Below are 9,937 nucleotides of genomic sequence, written 5' to 3' on the forward strand. Positions count from 1 at the left end.
GTGGTCTTTCAAGCATCACCATAAAGATCTTTACTGAGTAAACCACTTTTTAATTCTCTCTCCCTTCCTTCCTCTTTGTTCTTTTCCTCCTTGGTTTTAAAACTGTATGTCTAGGTACTGGAAGAGCAGTTTATTCACCATCACGTACAAGGGTACTTATCAGACCCCCACCCAAGTGTCCTAACCTGGAGTCAGTGGGCCCTTGGGAGGAAGAGGTTTCCCAGATGAGCTTCAAAGGATAAGCCCCCCAAATTGTATACAGTCTGCAGTTCCCTGGAGAGAGTTCTGTAGCAGCCCAAACTGACAAAGACATAACCCATATAAACAAAAGGTCTTTAGAGTCCTCAATAATTTTGATGCACATAAAGGTCCTGAGACCAAAATTTTTGAGAACAACTACAGTAGACTATTTTTTAAATTATCTTCAATGTCTCCTCATCGAGAACAAGGCAGGGAATGGGCTAAATTTTTCTAGCCAAGTTTGTGGTAAGTTGCTAATATACACAATTTTATTGATCATAGGCAAAGGCCTACTGTAGAAAGAAGTCTACCCACACAGCGACAGCAAGTCTGGTAGACTGTAGGACAAGGCGTTCCATTTAATTTTGCATCTTACACTTTGTTTTAAAAAAAGTTAAATGGTTGAGGTTGCTGATAACAGCCGACTTTAAACCAAAAGCCATCTCCATATGAATACAAAGTAAACTGATATCCTGTGACTGCTCTATGACCACAGAGATACTTGTCACCTATGATGCTCAGTTTTATGAGGCATTTTGTCTAGGCTGTAATCCCAGTTATCCAATCAAACACTGTTGCTGTGAAAGTGTTTTACAGATATGATTAAAGTCCATAATCAGCTGACTTTAAGGGAGATTATTCTGGATGACCTGGGCAGGCTTGGTTTAATCAGTTGAATGGCCTTCGAAGCAGAAGTGAAACTTCCCAGAAGAAATTCCATCTGTGGACAGCAGTTTCAGCTCATGCCTGAGAGTTCCAGCCTGCCTTTCCTGATAGCCTACCCTATGGACTTGACTTGCCTAACTGGCCTCCACGGTCACGTAAGCCAATACCTTGCCATAAATCCTGGTTTTGTTTCTCTGGTCGAACTCCAACTCATACACTACCCTTGGGGAAGCAAATGGGTGATATGGTTTATGCTACCACTTTTAAATAGCATCGTAATGTTTCTAAGAAAACATACCCCAAAGTGTTTAGCCGTGACTTAAACATCAAAGAATAAAGATGGCACCCAAAAAAAAGGACAGTTTGTGAGTATCATTGGCTCATTAGTGGCCCCTGGTGTGGCATGTACACATTCTAGGGATAGGCAAAGAAATCCATTAAGATGTGGAAAGAAGATATTGGAACTTACACAGAGTGGAGGGTTATTTATAAAGGAGAAATTAAGCTTCGTCTTATTTAATATGCAGATCAACACCAACACCTTTATTCCCATCCATTTATATGGCAGTCACATGTCATCTGTGTAAGTGAATATGGGAGCTACTATACCACCAGGCAAAGAAGGTGTGAAGAATTTCATCCTTATAAGATGTCGGTGGGGAGGAGCTAGTCTACTGAATGCAGAGGAGGACAGGCCTGAAGCATCCAGCGTGATTTTGATTATCCGTGAGAAAGGAAATTTTAAACACAAAATGAGATCTCACAGGAGATAGTGAAATCGTTTCTGAAAGATTTTAAGTACAAGTGAACTTTAAGGCTCTTTTAAGTCTTGTAGATGAAGCACTATGGTATTTTCCATTTTAGATTTTTCTTTCTCCCAGAATACGTGGTGTTAAGTTCCAGAATCTCTTTAGCCAAGTGAATAATAAATAACAAAAAAGGGAGGCTGCTATTTCCTTTTCTAAAAAGTTAGTAAACATACAACTATTTCTTTTTTAAAATTTATCATAGAATTCAGTGAATTCAGTAGAAAAGGCATTGACTCTCTTTGGGTATGCAGTAAATAGTTGCTGAATTTAATTGGTTGGAATAACTGGTAAACATGGTCCACACCAGAGCAGAGTTGTGTGGGTTACTAAAACATCTGCAAACGTCCTGTCCGTTAAAGAGCACTAGCTAATAAACACTGAGAAATAAGTTAACACTTCTCCTATAACTGCACTATTCCTGTGTGTTTAATATTTAGTTGTAAGAAGTGCTGCTGGAATCTGTTCTTTGTGATATCAGGAACGAATTGTTACACTATTATCTCTCTAAGATTGATTGAAAATTGCCTAAAGCTATTTGTTTCTTTTGGACTCCTATGAATCCAGCTGCCAAGAAAAGTGGTGCCTCTGTCCTGAAATCACAAGGCAACAGCGGATCCCAGATATAAAGAAACAGTGAAACCTGCTGAGGAGACTACCATTCAGGATAAGACACTATAGTGTGTCTCTTATACTAGACAAAATCGTGGGTCGTTTTCCTGTTCAGTTGGAGGCAAACTGGACCTTAAAAAGCACTGATATCCGACAATAAAAAGACAAATAATCCGATTTTTAAATGGGCAAAGGATTTTTTTTAATAGAAATATTTTTATTTCAAAACAAAAACATCAAAATCTTAAGAAGTCTAAGAGTTCTATAAAATTACTTCAAAAACCATCATGTATATTTTGTATCGCCACAATATAATATCACTAATCATGTTTGCCCTCAAATACGATTATCAAGTAGTCAGTACAAACAGTAGCCATTTTAACCTTAAGGGTTTTTTTTTTCCAGCTTTAATGAGGAATAATTGACAAATATAATTGTATATATTTAAGGTATACAATGTGATGATTTGATATACATATACATTGTGAAATGATTACCAAAATAAGATAATTAACACATCTATCACCTCACATAATTAACTCTGTGTGTATGTGTGGTAAGAAGACTTAAGATATATTCTCAGCAAGTTTCAGTATACAATACTATATTATTAACTATGGTCATCATACTGTACATACTCATAATTGAAAGTTTGTACACTTTGACATATATCTCCCCTCTGAGAAAGATAAGTGACCAATAAGCACATGAAAAGATGATCAACAGCCTTAGTCACTAGGGAATGTAAATCAAAACCATCAAAACCCTAATGAAGAGGTTGGAGGAGGGGGAGAGAGGAATGAATAAGCAAAGCCCAGAGGATTTTTAGGGCAGTGAAACAATTCTGTATGATGACTACAATGGTGGATACATGCTACTATACATTGTCAAAACCTGTATAGAGTCTATACCACCAAGAGTGAACCCTAATGTAAACTGTGGACCTTGAGTGATAATGATGTGACAAAATAGGTTGTCACATCATCAATTGTCACATCATCAATTGTAACAAGTTACAAATTTACCACTTTGATCTGTGATATTGATAGTGGGAGAGTTGGGGGTAGGTGGAGATGGGTGGGAGGTTTCTGAGAACACTGTACGTGCTGCTCAATTCTTCTGTGAACCTAAAATGGCTAAAAAAAATAAACTCTATTAAAAAAAAAGGACACACAATGAAATACCATTTCACACCCACTAGGATGACTATAATCAAAACAATGACAAGTTTGGGAGAGGAAATGGAAAATTGGAACCCTCCTATAGTGCTGGTGGGAACGTAAAATGGTATAGCCACTTTGGAAAACAGTTTGTCCATTTCTTAAAAAGTTAAACATACACTTACCAGCTGTGCCACTCCTAAGTGTTTACTGAAAAGGATAGAAAACATATATCCATACAATGACTTGAATGTGAATAAATCGGCAGTTCTGCAAATTGTTAAACATAGAGTTACCATATGACCCAGCAATTCCATTCCTAGGACTATTAGTCATCTAGGGCTGCCATAACAAAATACCACAGACTGGGTGGCTTAAACAACAGGAATTTATTCCTCACAGTTCTGGAGGCTAGAGTTTGAAGATCAAGGTGTCCTCACATGGTCTCTCCTCCGTGTGCATCCACCCCTAGTGTCTCTCTTCTTATAAGGACACAAGTCATATTGAATTAGGGCCCTACCCTAAAACTTGTTCTTATCAGCATTATGTACAATATACAAAAGTGGAAATGACACAAATGTCTGTCAGATGATACATGGATAAACAAAATGTTGTATATTTTTACAATGGAATATTATTTGGACACAGTAAAGAAAAACTGTACTGAGACATGCTACAAAAGAATGGATCTTGAAAACATGCTAAGTGAAAGAAACCAGTAGTAAAAATACTATATGCTCCTATTTATATGAAATGTCTAGAATAGTCAAATCTATAGAATCAAAAAAGTACATTAGGGTCTTCCCTGGTGGCGCAGTGGTTGAGAGTCCGCCTGCCGATGCAGGGGACACGGGTTCGTGCCCCGGTCCCGGAATATCCCTCATGCCGCAGGGCAGCTGGGCCCGTGAACCATGGCCGCTGAGCCTGTGCGTCCGGAGCCTGTGCTCCGCAACGGGAGAGGCCACAACAGTGAGAGGCCCGTGTACCGCAAAAAAAAAAAAAAAAAAGTACATTAGTGGTTGCCTAGGTCTGGGGGTGCTGGGGTATGTGGAGTGACTGCTAAGGGGCATGAGGTTTCTTTATGGCATGATGAAAATATTTTAAACTTAGATTGTAGTGATAGTTGCACAATTCTGTGAGTATACTTAAAAAATTGAATTGTACACTTCAAATGGCTGGGTTTTATGGTATATGAACTATATCTCAATAAAAACATTTTAAAACACTTTTTAACACAGCACAAGGGTTTTTTGGTTTTTTAAAAGTCATTTGGCATGCAAAAGCTTTAACAGAGCCTATTCTAGATTAAAATGAGACAGATGGTCTTCAAAATATCAGGCATATTTTCTTGAGAATATTGTACTGGCGGCCTGTGAATCGCATTGATATCTGGCAGCCACAGTTAAAATGTGTGTGTGTGGAGCATCTCGAATAGCTAGCTGTAACTGACACTCAACTGAATAGATAGCCATGGGATTGGAATGAATAAAGAATGCATAGATAAAGTTCTTAGACATGAAACAAAGGTGACTATTATCTTTCAAAGACTCGTTAACCCTCACGATATTCTTAGTAAAGCCTTAATTTGGCACACTTGCCAGTTTCCAATAAAGAATCATATGGTCTTCCAACCCAGCTAATGACTGTAAATCTTATAACTTCAACCTAGTGGGTTCTTCCCATCCTAGAGACGCAATATAGTGCCAGTCTTCCTTTGACACTCAAATATTGAGTTGAACGATTGAACTGTAAGGCTCAACTAAAGGAATGCATTTGTGATGTGAGCTGTGGAATGAGCTATGAGCAATGGCATGAGTCAGGGATTCTCAACCTCAGCATTACTGACTGACATTTTGGGCTAGATAACTCTTGTGAGGAATATCCTGTGCTCCATAAGGTGTTTAGCTGTATCTCTGGCCTCTACTCACTAGATGCTATTAGCATACTCCACCCCCAAAATTATGACAACCAAAAATGCTCCCAGGCATAACCAAATATCTCTGGGGGGTACAAAATTGAGAACAATAAGTCAAGAAATACTTAATCATTTTCCATGGTAATAACACAGACCATGTAGCAAAAGGAAAATTCCATATATTTGACTGTTACTTCACTAGTATAAGCTCTGTTGCTTTGTAATATTAAGAATATTGTGTAATAAGTGGTGTCACTTATATTACAAATTTAGGTGACCATATTATTTGCCAAGTATATTTGAAAGATTGTCATATTTTGCTCTTAAATTTGAATCTGATGTTGAACTGCCAGCATGGAGCCACAGAAAGAATTATATTTGTATTATAGTAAAAGACTGCTCTTGGACACATAAATGGAAACATTTCAAAGCAATTGAAATGTAATTGTATAATTAACTTTGCCATGTAACAAAAGATTTGCTATCCACTGACAGAGAATTTGCAAATACACTCGATGTCTTTATCATTATGGACACCAGCTCATCATGGCAGAACTCACCTTCATTGTCCTTCAAGCCTATCAATTAAATCATCTAAGAAAAAAGGATGTAATCTTGTAAGTTTTGATACATCGTACTTCAAGGGTTTTAAATGTGAATTTACTGCATTCTGAAACTATGGTGTGGACAGCGTCTGTCCACACATTTGAATATGTCATAACATTAATATAATATCACTCTGTGACATTAGTTTTCCCACTAAAAAGTCTTCACCTGCCTCAAGAGGACCATAAGTAGACCTGATGCCTCTGCCTTTAAGAGGCGAGGGTTAAATGGTTCCTAACTTTCTTCCATCCTCCCTCCCTTCTTCCTTACCTCCTTCCTTCCTTCTGCCTTCCTTCCTTTCTTCCTCCTTCCCTCCCTCCCTCCTTCCCTCCCTCCCTCCTTCCCTCCCTCCTTTAATAAGCACCACTGAGACACTAAAGCTAACATCCCCACCCACCCTTTGCAATTATTCTACAGGGAACCATGGACAAGCTATCCTCTCCTATGTGCAGAATGGGAGGATTTACCAAGAACCAACCCCAGAGTTCAAGTTCATGGTATTGGCTACAGATATTCACTAAAGCAATATAAGCTTATAGAAGGAAAGTCTTCTCCCAAAACTTTCAAAAAATGAAATGAATTTGTTAATTGGAATTTTCGTTAACTAATGGTATAAGAATAAAGCTACTGGCTGTTTTTTTTCAGTATCTCATTAAATGGCACTCCATCTTTCCCTTACCCAAGAAAAAAATCTTCTCTCATCCTTCACATCTAATCCATCAGTCCACCTTCAAGATACATCTGGACTCCAACTACTTTTCATCACCTCCACAGCTGCCACCTAGCCCCTGCCATAGTCACTCTTTTTTTTTTTTTTTTTTTTTTTTTTTTGCGGTAAGCGGGCCTCTCACCGCTTCAGCCTCTCCTGCTGCGGAGCACAGGCTCTGGACGCACAGGCCCAGCGGCCACGGCCCAGGGGCCCAGCCGCCCCGTGGCATGTGGGATCCTCCCGGACTGGGGCACGAACCCGCGCCCCCTGCACCGGCAGGTGGACCCCCAACCACTGTGCCACCAGGGAAGCCCCATACTCACTCTTAACTGGATTATTTGACAGCTTCCTAGAGCATTTTCCCAACACAGCCACCAATGTGATCATTTTAAGATATATGACAGATAATGTCCTAGCTCTGTGCAAAATTCTCTCATGGTTATTCAACTAACTCAGAGAGAAACCTAATCCTCATGAAGGCTGGAAGGCCACAGCCGACCTGATCCCCTGCAACCTCTCTGCCCTCAACACCCACACTGCCCCTCTACCTTTCTGTTCCATCCTCAGGGTGCCTCTTTGTACCTGGAGCATTCTCAATCATGCTTCCTCAGGGCCTTTGAAATGACTGTTCCCTCTGTCTGCAATGCTTTCCCCCCAGGTACTTGCATGACCCACTGTCTCACTTCCTTTGAGCCTCTGCTCCAATGTCAGCTTATCAGTGAGGCTGACTTGAGAATTCTACACAAAATTGCACCCTTCCCTTCTACCATGTTATTCTATCCCCCTTATTGCTTTATTTTCTCTAAGCTCTTATCACCATCTGACATATATTCATTTTATACATTTTCTCCATCTTCCTCAATAGAAAATCAACTCCATAAGAGCTGAAATTTTATTTCGTTTACCTCTATAGCCCATTACCTGGTAAAAAGATCAACAGATACTTGTTGAAAGCTTGAATGAATAAAATCGCATCTTACCATATTATAGATGGAGTAAGGATTAGTACCGTTCTAAAGACTTCCCATAGAAACTGTTATTTTTTACCTGAAAGTTATACAATACTATACATCAACAATAACTCATTAAAAAAGAAACTGTTGTCTTTTTATACAAAATAATATTAAAAGCACATAATCTATCTCATTTTTCCATAAAGTAGAATGTGGGATATATTTTAGATAACTATGGATTCCAGTTTTTGGACTCATTGCTACTAATCAAGGCTTTGCCTCATAATCATGGTTTCAGCTTCAGCTATGACATTTATAAATGACTCCCCCTAATTTTTATTTCTCCCCTTTAACTTTCTTTCCACCCCTAAACCTTTATTTTGAACTTGACTTTGAACATATTCAGCAGCACCTAAGTTTGGAGTAAGGCCATCTGACCTCTTGACTTGATCTGATTTTATCATAAACAAGCTGGGTCTCCTTGGACACAATTATTCTCTCAGCTTCTTTGTGTGTAAAACAGAGAGCTGTTTTGAGAATTATGAGAATCATGCTTAACCAAAACCTTTATTTTCTTTACTCCAGCTGGACAGTCTAAAGCTGCATGTGAGTATAAACATTTGTCCCAAGTGGAGAAAAGTCATTGGAGTTGACTGTCTCTAGCTAGTCAAGCAACAAAATTCTATGACTCCTCCATTCCAAACAAGAGCTTCATCTTCACCCTGCTTGCTTTCAGAGTTCTCTTCCTCTCTCACCATTCATCAAGGCTCCAGGCTCTTTATAAAGTTTTTTTTCCTCACTCCATACATACATTCTATTAATTTTATGTGCAAAAGATGTCTCTCAAATAATCATCATTATTCAAATTCACATCTTCATTTCTTCTCATCTCAACTTCCTCCATTCTTCCCATGACTGGGTTCTTTCTGGATTATGGCTCCAAACATGATCAATGGTTCCTCTTTACATATAGAAGAAAGTTAAAATTCCTCCACTTAGGGTTCAAAGTTCTCAGTCATATGGTCCTGAGCTACCCTTCCAACCAACTAACCCATGGTGTTCAATATACCCCATCTGCCCCTCCACCTCCATTCTCATCAGTGAGCTCACTGGTCTTCTGGATTCTCATTGGGTTTGGCCCATGGAAAGCCTGAACAGGAGATTTGAGGGAAGAAGGAGGGTGAGGTCAGGATGTTTCTTCTGCAGGATCCACAAGGACTAGCTGCTTTCCTTCACCGAAGATCACATCTCTCATCCAATGGTCTTTTCCAGTTTCCTGTAACTGTTCCTTCTCTCCTCTCAGGTCTAGTAAACGTGCCCCAGCTCTTACTAGCCTCAGGATGCTCATCCTTTGTGATTTCTCTCCACTGTGCCTAATCACCTTTCAATAGCTCCTTTGTTAAACCTTCCCCAGATTACCCAACTTGAGTGTGTCTTCAGGTATGCTGGGATACCTCCACTTACCCATTCTCTTCTGGTATATTATATTTTAACTACATTGATTATTCCAGGTGCTTAATTGACTGCTCTTCTGAAACAAGGTCTAATTGATGTTCTTTGCCTTTGTACTTTTACCTAGTTAATTTCCTAAGATGGAATAAAAATATCCTTACCCCCAAGATCAAGTAGGATTCATCCAAGGTTTACAAGGCTGGTTCTACATTCAAAAATCAATTAATGTAGTCCAACACATCAACAGGCTAAAGAAAAATCACATGATTATATCGAGATGCTTTAAAAAATTTGACAAAATCCAACACCCATTTATGATAAAAACTCTCAACAAACTAGGAATTGAAGGGAGTTTCCTCAACTTGATAAAGAATATCTACAAAAAACCTACAGCTAACATCATACTTAATGGTGAGAAACTCAAAGTTTTCCTACTAAAATCTGGAACAAGTCAAGGATATGCCCTCTCACCACAGCTTATCAACATCATACTGGAAGTTCTAGCTAATGAAATAAAACAAGAAATGGAAATAAAGTATATAAAGATTTAGGTATAAATCTAACAAAATATATACAAAATCCATATGAAGAAAATGAAAAAAACTCTGATGAATGAAATCAAAGAGCTACTAAATAGATATTCCATGTTCATGGATAAGAAGGCATAATATTGTCAAGTTGTCAGTTCTTTCCAACTAGATCTATAGATTCAATGCAATCCTAATCAAACTTCCAGAAAGCCATTTTATGGATATTGACAAACTGATTCACTTAACTGGCATTTCCTCTGAAAGGCAGATATGATGGTTTCCTTCAGT

This window comes from Mesoplodon mirus (genome assembly GCF_964341445.2).
Source record: "Mesoplodon mirus genome assembly, chromosome: 10".
Taxonomy (NCBI): Eukaryota; Metazoa; Chordata; class Mammalia; order Artiodactyla; family Ziphiidae; genus Mesoplodon; species Mesoplodon mirus.